This window comes from Lissotriton helveticus, chromosome 1_2 (assembly GCF_964261635.1).
Source record: "Lissotriton helveticus chromosome 1_2, aLisHel1.1, whole genome shotgun sequence".
NCBI lineage: Eukaryota > Metazoa > Chordata > Amphibia > Caudata > Salamandridae > Lissotriton > Lissotriton helveticus.
The window spans coordinates 322,990,794-323,000,950 of NC_136058.1; the positions used below are offsets into that span (position 1 = coordinate 322,990,794).

Here is a 10,157-nt window from a genome sequence, read left to right on the forward strand (position 1 = left end):
GTAGAGACTATGGAAATTGAGGATTGCTATGTCTGCATGAAGCTACCTACCTCTGTAGCTGAAGGCGTGACATACCATCACCTGCCCCTGACATACGGAATATCCTGTAGCATTTTAGCAAGCTTATTTTACAAAAGAGGACCGTTACAGTACTATTACTCTAACAATGACGTGATCTTTTCTGAACTTCCTATACGTGGGAACCTGAACCCTGTACATACCAAAAGTGACGTTACTCGCTACATGGGCGAATACTTTCTGACTATAGGTAATATCGACATAGGTGACGCACACAGAGATAACTTGACCTGCTCTTTGCGTGAGCAGGAAAAGATGTTCCTGAACATGGCAGAGAAGAGGAGAATAAAAATACAAAGAAAGGCAGATGACGAAAGACAGAAAATGCCAAAATGGGCTGAGAACATGGAAGGCACCTCAAATGGTGGGGCGGGACCTGCTCTGTTGCTGGATTTTGAAAAGAAAGGAAAGCTATGTCTTCACCGCGAGAAGACTAGCTATTATAATAACATTTTCATTGGTTCCAGTGAATGTGAACATAATTACAAGGTAATTGGAGGATGGGGTTTCAAAAATGGGTCAGAGCCTGTGTTTCCTGGAATCTATTATATATGTGGAGACAAGGCTTATTTCAAATTGCCGGATCACTGGTATGGATGCTGCTATTTTGGCATTGTCTTCCCGAAAATATACCATGTGAATGAAGTTGCTGGAAGCAGTGAAAATACTAATGGCTTAGTGCGTAGTAAAAGAGAAAGCGTAGGTGAAATAATGGGTAGTATTTTCAGTGCACTGATACCTGGAGTGGGAGTGGTTCTGAACACTCACAGAATTTGCAAATTGTCCACTATAGTGGATGTGTTGTCTACGGACACAGCTCATGGATTTCTGCTGGTCAATACCGAAATGGTTGCGATCAGATCAATGGTTTTGCAGAACAGACTTGCTCTTGACACCTTATTAGCAAAAGAGGGCGGAGTCTGCCGGATGTTGAAGGCGCAACATTGTTGCACTTATATTCCGGACAAAAGTGTGCAGCTCAAAAGATATGTGAAAAACATTACTAATTTGGAAAAGGAACTCAAACCACTCGAGGTTGACAGTGCCTGGAAGAGACTGGTAGATGGTCTCTCAAATATAGGTCATTGGCTTGCTAGTTTAGGTAAAAGCTTATTGTTCAAGGTACTGATGCCAATTGGAATTATAGGTCTTATCCTATTTTTCATATTTGTCTGTTGCAAATGCCGTAAGCACACCAGAAAGCATCAAGTGAATGCCAGAGGAGTGAAACGAAGTGTGGATGAGCTTGAACTAGAGGAAATGAATAATCAGATATACAAAAAGGTGAAAAAATTTCACCCTACCAAAAATGAGAAAGAGAAGCTGAATCGCTTGTTGGAAGAGATAGAGTTGTATAAAGTGTGAAGAAGTTGGCATCTGGTTCCATTATTTTTGTGATGATAGTAAATATCATCAAAGAGGGGATTGATAGAGCAAGCTTCGCATCGCGACTTGCTCGAGTCATGAACCTCGCCCGTGTGTAATCAATTAATAAAATTTGTACGTCTTACTAATCTTTTATTTTTATATTCGAAAGAAGTAGAGGAAGCTTGCGTACGTGTATTTCTAATACAACTAATCCGTGTTCCTAAACATGGCCGCCGCTTGGTAAATGGCTTCTGCGCATGCGTCAGTCACACTCACGTGACCTGACGTAGTTATAAGTTTGGTGGGAAAGGGTGCGCATGCGTAATACGCAGCTTTGGTAATAACGTGGTGCTGTTCGTGCAGTTGCTCTTGTGACAGTGTATATTTTGCTAATTTCTAATTGCATAGTATATTTTTATAGTGATAAGAATAAAGTACAAAATTATGACATGTAATGCATTCATTTATTTCTATGTTTTAATTTGTTCTCGCTTACTTTTCATGTACTGCGGGAAATGGGGGTCCGAACCGGTTGGGAGCCATATTGAAGGTCCCTTCTGCGCATACTCGTGGTGCACTGAAAGGTGGCAACATTGGACAGTGGAACTCAGCCAGCTGGCAGCCACAGTCAAGATGCTCCTGGGAAAGCCACCTCTGCCCTACGAGAACGGAGAAAGTTGCTCCTTATATGATACATTGTGTGTTGCGCTATTGTTTGCTGTACAGCTTCCCATGGGAACCCCAATCTTGCTAGGCGGTACCCAGAGATGTAAATTAGGCCTCCAAATAGTCTGTTCTGATTGGTGTGTTACCCAAACCCTACCTTAGGACCAATCCAAATTGAGGGATTCTGACACTTTGCAACATTGGGGGGTGGTACACCGTCCCAAAACAGTATATCTACCCTGGGTTCACCTAGGGAAATTGTCCGACTTGTCTGGTTTAGCTGACCTGTCACTGACCCAACACACTCAATAGGTGACTGAAGATACAGAGTACTGCGGAGCACTCTGTCCGAAATTGACCATAGACTAAGGTTTTACTAAACCTTAAAGTGCTGGCGGAGCACTTTGCTGGGAGTTCGCTGACCCAATCGGGGTCGTGATCGATAGCTGCAGAGAGGGTGGAGCGCAGGCGTTGCTTCCGAACTGCGGGTGCCGGTCCTGTCCTGAGGGTCCTGTCCGAGTGGTCCTGTCCTGATCCTAATCTGGTCTTCCTGTCCTGTCCGGGGTGTCCATTCTGCACCTGCTGTCCATTGAGGGGTATCCTTCCTTGAGGGGTTCCTGTCCTTAACTGACCCGTGGCCAGGGTTTTGTTTCCACACCAGTCTAGGTAAATATCACTCTGAAAGCTCTGAACCTTGCACCTTTCTGAATTTCTGTCTTTTGCTTCAATAAAGACATACCTTTGCATATGTTAATTTTCCATGCTTTCCGCAACCATTGAATCATAAAGTCATTTGCATTTGTTTCGTAACGTGTTCCTATGTTACCCTACCTGTTAGAAATTATATTTTGCATTGCAGTTTGTCATTTCCTGATATGGTCTAGAACCTCCTTACTTAAACTGTCTAAAGAACTTTTGCCTTAAAGCATAGCGTGTCTCTCTCCATAGACTCTCCTATAGTTATATGAATGTCCCGAACTCCTGTCTCATTCCCTTGAAATAATTCTAGAATACTAGTCCTAATCAAAGCCTATCCCATCTTTAGTGATTCATCTCAAACGTTCTAATTCCTGATCCTTCATTTAAGTGTGTCCTGGTTCCATTAGTTTATAAATGGTTGCACTGACTTATTTGCTATTCAGCTATGTACTTTCTGTTATTCTGATTATCGATTGCTTAATTACTGTGAATTTGATACTCTCTGAATTTTACTAAATTAGATATAGACTTTAAAACTTCCAGTTGTCTGTGGTCATTTTACGAAGAGTATTGAATGTTATTTGTGGGGTTTGTATTTTGCTGCCTTTCCTTTTACAGCTAGCTCCCTGATCCATTGTGGTCATAGGTACCCGCATCGGTGGATGGTAAGTCGGGTACGCTGAAGAATAACGAAAGGAACTCCCAAATATTTGATAGCAGACCGTGAGGTCATCCGATCAATGTATATGGTGATTTGAAATATATGGGCCCGAAGCCGGAAGTGGCGAAATTATTGGTCGGGTGACCTGTGCGCTCTATCAATAGGATAAGTGACACAATCATCTCATTAATTTAAGGACCTATCAGCCAGTGGAAGATTGGCACTGTCCACTTTTGCACCCACCGACAAGTCCAAAAATGTTTGCCCATGGTAGATTGGGCATATATATATAGGTCTTTTTTTTTGTAAACACCTGTTCATTAGTGCACATCGCTCTTGTACTAACCCTGTGCACTGCATCAACTATACAATATGTAGCCTGGCACCCGTTATTTACAGCACAGATGCACACACACCCAGGCACGCACCCCCACACAGATGCGCACACATACACATGCGCACACACACACAGATGCGCACATACACAGGCACACACACTCACAGATGCACACACCCAGGCATGCACCCCCACACAGATGCGCACACATACCCAGACGCACACACACACACACACAGATGCGCACATACACAGGCACACACACTCACAGATGCACACACATCCAGGCACGCACACACAGATGCACACATACGCCCAGGAACGCACACCCACACACACACACAGATTCGCACACATACACAGGCGCACACATACACAGATGCGCACACACCCAGGCAGGCACACACACACTATACACAGATTCGCACATACGCCCAGGAAAGCACACACACACACAGATGCACACACACACACACACCCAGGCACGCACCCCCACACAGATGCGCACACATACACAGGCGCACACACACACAGATGCGCACAGGCACACACACTCGCAGATGCACACATACCCAGGCATGCACCCCCACACAGATGTGCACACATACACAGGCGCACACACACAGATGCACACACATGCCCAGTCATGCACACACAGATGCGCACACATACACAGGCACACACATATACAGGCACACACAGACAGATGCGCACACACACACAGATGCGCACACACACACACAGATGTGCACACATACACAGATGCGCACACACAGAGATGCATTCACATGCACAGGCAACCACACACAGGCATGCACACATACACAGATGCACACACACGCCCAGGCACGCACACACACAGACACCTACGTTTCAGTCTGCGAGGCTGGGAGAAAGAGTTAATTCCAAACTCCCTGAGTGTTCACATTTAAGACAAGAGCAGAATGTTCTACAACAAAACTGCCCAATCAGAGGCTCCGGCAGGAAGTAGTGTCAGAGCTCCAAGGGGCTGAAAACAGCATTTCACAGCAGCAGCAAAAAACACTTAACAAGAACTACACCTTGAAAGAGAGGCCCATCAGGGTTTATTTTATTCTGACTACCGCAAAAGGGACACAAAAAATAACATTCCTTTTCAGTTACTAATGACAGCAGTCCCTACTATTTCAGATTCCTTCCAAACCCCCCTCACGCTCTTGCATGTGACACTAAAGAGCAGCCTTAATGAGGAGAGCATTGTACTGCAGCGGAAATATCTGAATTAGACGCGCATCTGGAGGCGCCAGCATGGCTTTACATGGAATGAAACAACTGGGCAGATGCAATAGGGGCGTGGCTTAAAAATATGCGCGCATAGTGCCCCCCCACCCCCACGCTGGTATTTTGCTGCTTCTGTCATAGCCTCCAGATATAGAATGCAATAAGTAACATTACACCTACAACAAGCCAGGACTATTGGCTTTGTCAGTGATTGTAAGATAAATAAGAAACAACCTTGGCTTTGTTGTACAGAACATTGAAAATGCTTCCGTTTTGTAATGATGAGACTGTGAAAGAACCACAGCGAGTCACATCATATACAGTGAAGGACTGCTGCAGAGTGAACATTTATATTTTTCACCCTGAGGTTGAGGGCAAAAACGGAGAGCCCGATAGGAACTCGTTTTAGCAGCTGCTTTTTAGATCTGCCGGTGCTGCGTACCAGCAGGACCCGGCCCACATAAAACACTGGGTTCATGGTAAAAAAAATCAAAAGCTCTAACATTTTTACCCAAGTCTTACCGTCCATACGGGAAACTCCAGATTTCTAAAGCAGACAAGTGACTAATTGTGGCTGTCTCCTGCCTGAAATTTCCTCTGCTTTAAAAGAAGTCATTAGACGGATGCATTCTCCCGATTCTGTTCATTTTTTTCAAATCTCCCCCTTACCTCTTCTGAAATGTTGGCATGTGTGCCCATTGGTTCCCAACCTTCAGCCATGCTCTCGGGTAGTAAATCACACCTGCCACCCCAAACTGTGAACTCTTACTTGCACCCCTCGCGTCCAATCATTTAAGTATTTTTGTCAAATAATAAAACAAGCAATGCCCCCGGAGTCAAGACGCCCACACTCACCGGGTCTTCTGTGTCGGGGCTCTTCTCTGGTGCTGCGGCATGGAGCGGGGCTCTTCTTCACACAGGAGAGCCTCCGCTTGGTGCTGGCCTCTTGTCCGGTCCTCTCCTGGGACCCGGGACGGTGTGACAGTCTGATATCAGTAGGATAGCTGGTTCAGGGGGTTATTGCACCCGCTGCACAGCTCTATTTCTCTGGATGGGAGTGGGACAGAGTCTGATATCAGTAGGATAGCTGGTTCAGGGGGTTAATGCACCCGCTGCACAGCTCTATTTCTCTCGGTGTGAGAGTCGGGTCTCAGTAGGATACCTGGTTCAGGGGGTAATTGCACCCGCTGCACAGCTCTATTTCTCTGGATGGGGCAGAGTCGGATCTCAGTAGGATATCTGGCTCAGGGGGTTAATGCACCCGCTGCACAGCTCTATTTCTCTGGATGGGGCAGAGTCGGATCTCAGTAGGATAGCTGGCCCAGGGGGTTAATGGACCCGCTGCACAGCTCTATATCTCTGGATGGGACAGAGTTGGATCTCAGTAGGATAGCTGGCTCAGGGGGTTAATGCACCCGCTGCACAGCTCTATTTCTCTGGGTGTGACAGTCTGATATCAGTAGGATAGCTGGTCCAGGGGGTTAATGCACCCGCTGCACAGCTCTATATATTTGGATGGGGCAGAGTCGGATCTCAGTAGGATAGCTGACTCAGGGGGTTAATGCACTCGCTGCAGGGTTCCTCCTCACCCTTCTCTTCTGGTAACAGCCCAGCGTGGTCTCTTCCTCCCCGTCACATCCCATGTCCTATCCCATGTCCTGCGGCCGAGGAAAAATGACGATGGCAGGGGTGGGCGTGAGGATGTGACGCCATCCCTGGATGAGGTCAGGGGAGGGACAGGAGCCTTAACCGGGAGGCGCTATAAATACAAAGGCCGGCCTGCGGAGTCGGAGAGTAAGGAGGGCTGGCGGACTAAGCTGAGGTGTCAGGCCCAGGAACAGGAATCACTCATAACGAGCGTTGAGAAGTCACGACTGGCGTGAGTGTGAACAAGTCACGGCCAGCTGACACGAGCGCTGGAATCAAGAAAATGGGCGCTGCGAGGTGAGTCAGAAAATGGTCCTGGATATAACTCACGACACAATAGATGTACAACTTGCAGTTACTCTAAGCAAGTTCACTTTTAGGCAAAATCAATTTGCACCTAAGGAGATGTATAGCTAACAACCAGCAATATTAATTGCATGAAACCCAACACATATACTTCAAAAAAACATAAATGCTTTATGTCACAAATTTATTTACATAATATAAAATTAAACGATCCAGAGCAACTGTAATTTACAGTAGACAAGTAATAGATTCAGAAAAGGGGGTGCTCAAGTGAATTGAAAAGAAAACAATTGAAAAGACAGATTTAGGATAAGTCAATACAAATAAAAAACTAATTTTTCAGTTTAAAGCACAGAAGGCCTACCCACACATTATTATATACATCAATTAAAATGGGAAGGGGGAATTGGGTGTAGGCCTAGGTAGGGGGGGGTAGTCGTCGACGTTTCGACCCTAACGCAATACGGGCGATTTCAAGGCCTCTGCTGCGGGTCTTCTTAAGGACAGGGGTGGGGATGGGCAAAGACTGGATCAAATAACCACGAATGGTTAATAGCGGACGTCAAGCCAATGATGGACCACCAATTATCAATGTTTCACATATTCCAATCAATGGGAAGGGTATCTACTCCTAGCGTCTTCAGAACGTATCCGCGCCTGGAAACCAAGGCGTCTGAAGGGAGGATCAGTCCACTACGAGTCAACGCATGGGTAAATTGAATAAACCGCGGCGGAAAGATTAGCGTTGGCGGTAATGGTAAGCCTCAGACGTAGTATTGAGTGTGGAGGATAATCTTCGAGTCCAATTCAAGAAAGGTGGAGCACTTCTCTTAGTCGAAGTAGAGATTTGAAGAATCACTCCAACATCCGCGTTGGGATTGATTCTTCAAATCTCTACCATTTATGGAGCTAGCCAATGGAAGACAGAGGCGGGATCAAAGACCCATATGTAGGATCATAAGATTTTGCTGTGAGCGGAGCAACTCCTACGCAGTTGCTACGGCCAGGGCGAAACCTAAAAAAACTCTTAAAACACCATAACAAAGGTTACCCAGGATCAACAGCAATAATGTATCCAACAGTATACACGAAATACCCTAAATAAATTAAAAAGACAAAAACAAATATAATTCTGATCCAATAGCAAGAAACATATGGTGTTTTGGCGCTATACATATATATTATTAGATAATATACCCCATCATTAACTTTTGGATCCAAAAATAATAAATGGAAATATATCATTAAATTCAGTCACTTCTCACCCATTTTCTCTGTAAGTTAAACATCTGTCGGGTTTGCAGCTTTATGAATATGATTAGAAACAGAAAGATATTCAGAAAGGCAGCCTCTCTACCCACTACTCATGCCACAGGGCCAGCCGAGCCTTCGATAGCTCAGTTGGTAGAGTGGAGGACTGTAGTGGAATGACTGTCATCCTTAGGTCGCTGGTTCAAATCCGGCTCGAAGGACTTTTGCAAACTCTACACTTTTTTTCCCTCTGCTTACAATAGAAAGCGCCTCTTTCTCAGACCCTCACACGCCTGGGCTTTTCCTGCCTCCTCTCTTCACCTTTACAACCCAGCTCTCTCCTCCGGCTGGTGGGGGGGTGGGGTCTCCCCCCCTCCCCACTCCCTCTGTGTGCAGCCCCCGCTGCAATCTCCCATCATCAGGCAGAGCCAGGGGCCCCTGGGTTGAAGACCTGGGCCGGGCCCCGTCTGGAGCAGCCCTGGGAGCTGGTTGTGGTGACTCCGGCAGCAGGGGATGCTGCTGAGAGCGCCTGCTGGGAGGTGAGAGGGAGGAGTGTGTTTGTTTGTTGAGCCTGTGGCCCCCTGGTTGGTGGGAAGGAGTTGATACATGACACGAACTAGTGGCACATCGGAGAGAGGCGGCTTAAAGGACACATGAGGAGCGGCCCAGCGAGGACAGGTGCATCAGTTCCTCGTTAGTATAGTAGTCCGTATCCCCGCCTGTCACGCGGGAGACCGACGGGGAGGATGCAATTTTTTTTTTTTTTAAATATTCAATTTCCATTTTTAAAGTATGGCGAGTGAACATTTATTTTAAATATCATCTATAATGTGACACTGATACTATAGAGTACGGACACTTCATTAATGACCTTATCTCGTTAAACTATTCCCTAATGTAATCACATAACGTTTCAAATGAATCACGTACAATTTTTAAGTCACTGTCATTTTGAGAATAATTTCTGCCTTTTCATTTTAAGCTTCAGGGTATTTTACTGAAAAGGAAACGTTCTGGAAGGGTTATTATTTAGATAAAATCAAAGTTCTACATGATAAAATGCAAGCAAGTGGCTTTTTCACGCTACGTGCATGAAATGATGGATCGGGCACTGAATGAGGAATTGTTTTATATGAAAGTGAAACTTTAAAAAAAACTTTGACTGTAATGGTTTAGAACTTACAGGCACATTGTAAAAACAAAAATACCACTGAGCTGGAATGCACTCCCCACCATCATCAGCGATTGTATATTTCCTAGGTCCAGGCATGACGATCAAATCTAGGTCAGGTGTTTAGTCTGCATTCTGGGACTTGTAGTCCTTAATATACATATATATTTTTATTTTTTTTATTGTTAATTCTTATTGATATTTTTCCTCTCCAGTTTGAGGTATAATAATAGGAGGGTGGAATCTCTCAGCAGATTTCAGTCTTTTTAAGGTGCAGTGAATTCCTTTCTTTATGGCCGGCCTTGGTGTAGTGTGATTTCTGTGTCTACAGATACCGCCCCCCCATGCCCTTGTTAGTAAACAGTGGCCCGAGTGTTGCCCTAATGTGTACTTTGGTTTATTAACAAAACCAGCACCAGAAACACAGCCAGTCTCATAAGATTCACTGATTATGTGTCTTATAGCAAGTGCCTTGTACGTGAGAAAATCTACTGACCATCTGCAGGGATCCCTGAGACGATCTGCTGTTCTCCTGCAGGGATCCCTGAGGAGATTTGCTGACCCCCTGAAGGGATCCCTGAGAGCAGCAGCTGTCCTCCGACAGGGACCCTGAGTAGAGCAGATGTCCTCCATAAAAGGATCCCTGAGAAGAACTTCTGACCTCCTGCAGGGATCTCTGAGAAGAGCAGCTGTCCTCCTGAAAGGATCCCTGA

At 45.5% G+C, this 10,157-nt stretch overlaps 1 non-coding gene across 1 annotated transcript; it reads left to right on the forward strand.

Annotated features, from left to right (window-relative positions):
• The first annotated feature begins 8,408 nt into the window (after positions 1-8,408).
• On the forward strand, positions 8,409-8,494 carry TRNAY-GUA (transfer RNA tyrosine (anticodon GUA)). Its single transcript is given in 2 exon segments — positions 8,409-8,445; positions 8,459-8,494. It is a non-coding gene; the product is annotated as a tRNA-Tyr (tRNA).
• Positions 8,495-10,157: the final 1,663 nt, after the last annotated feature.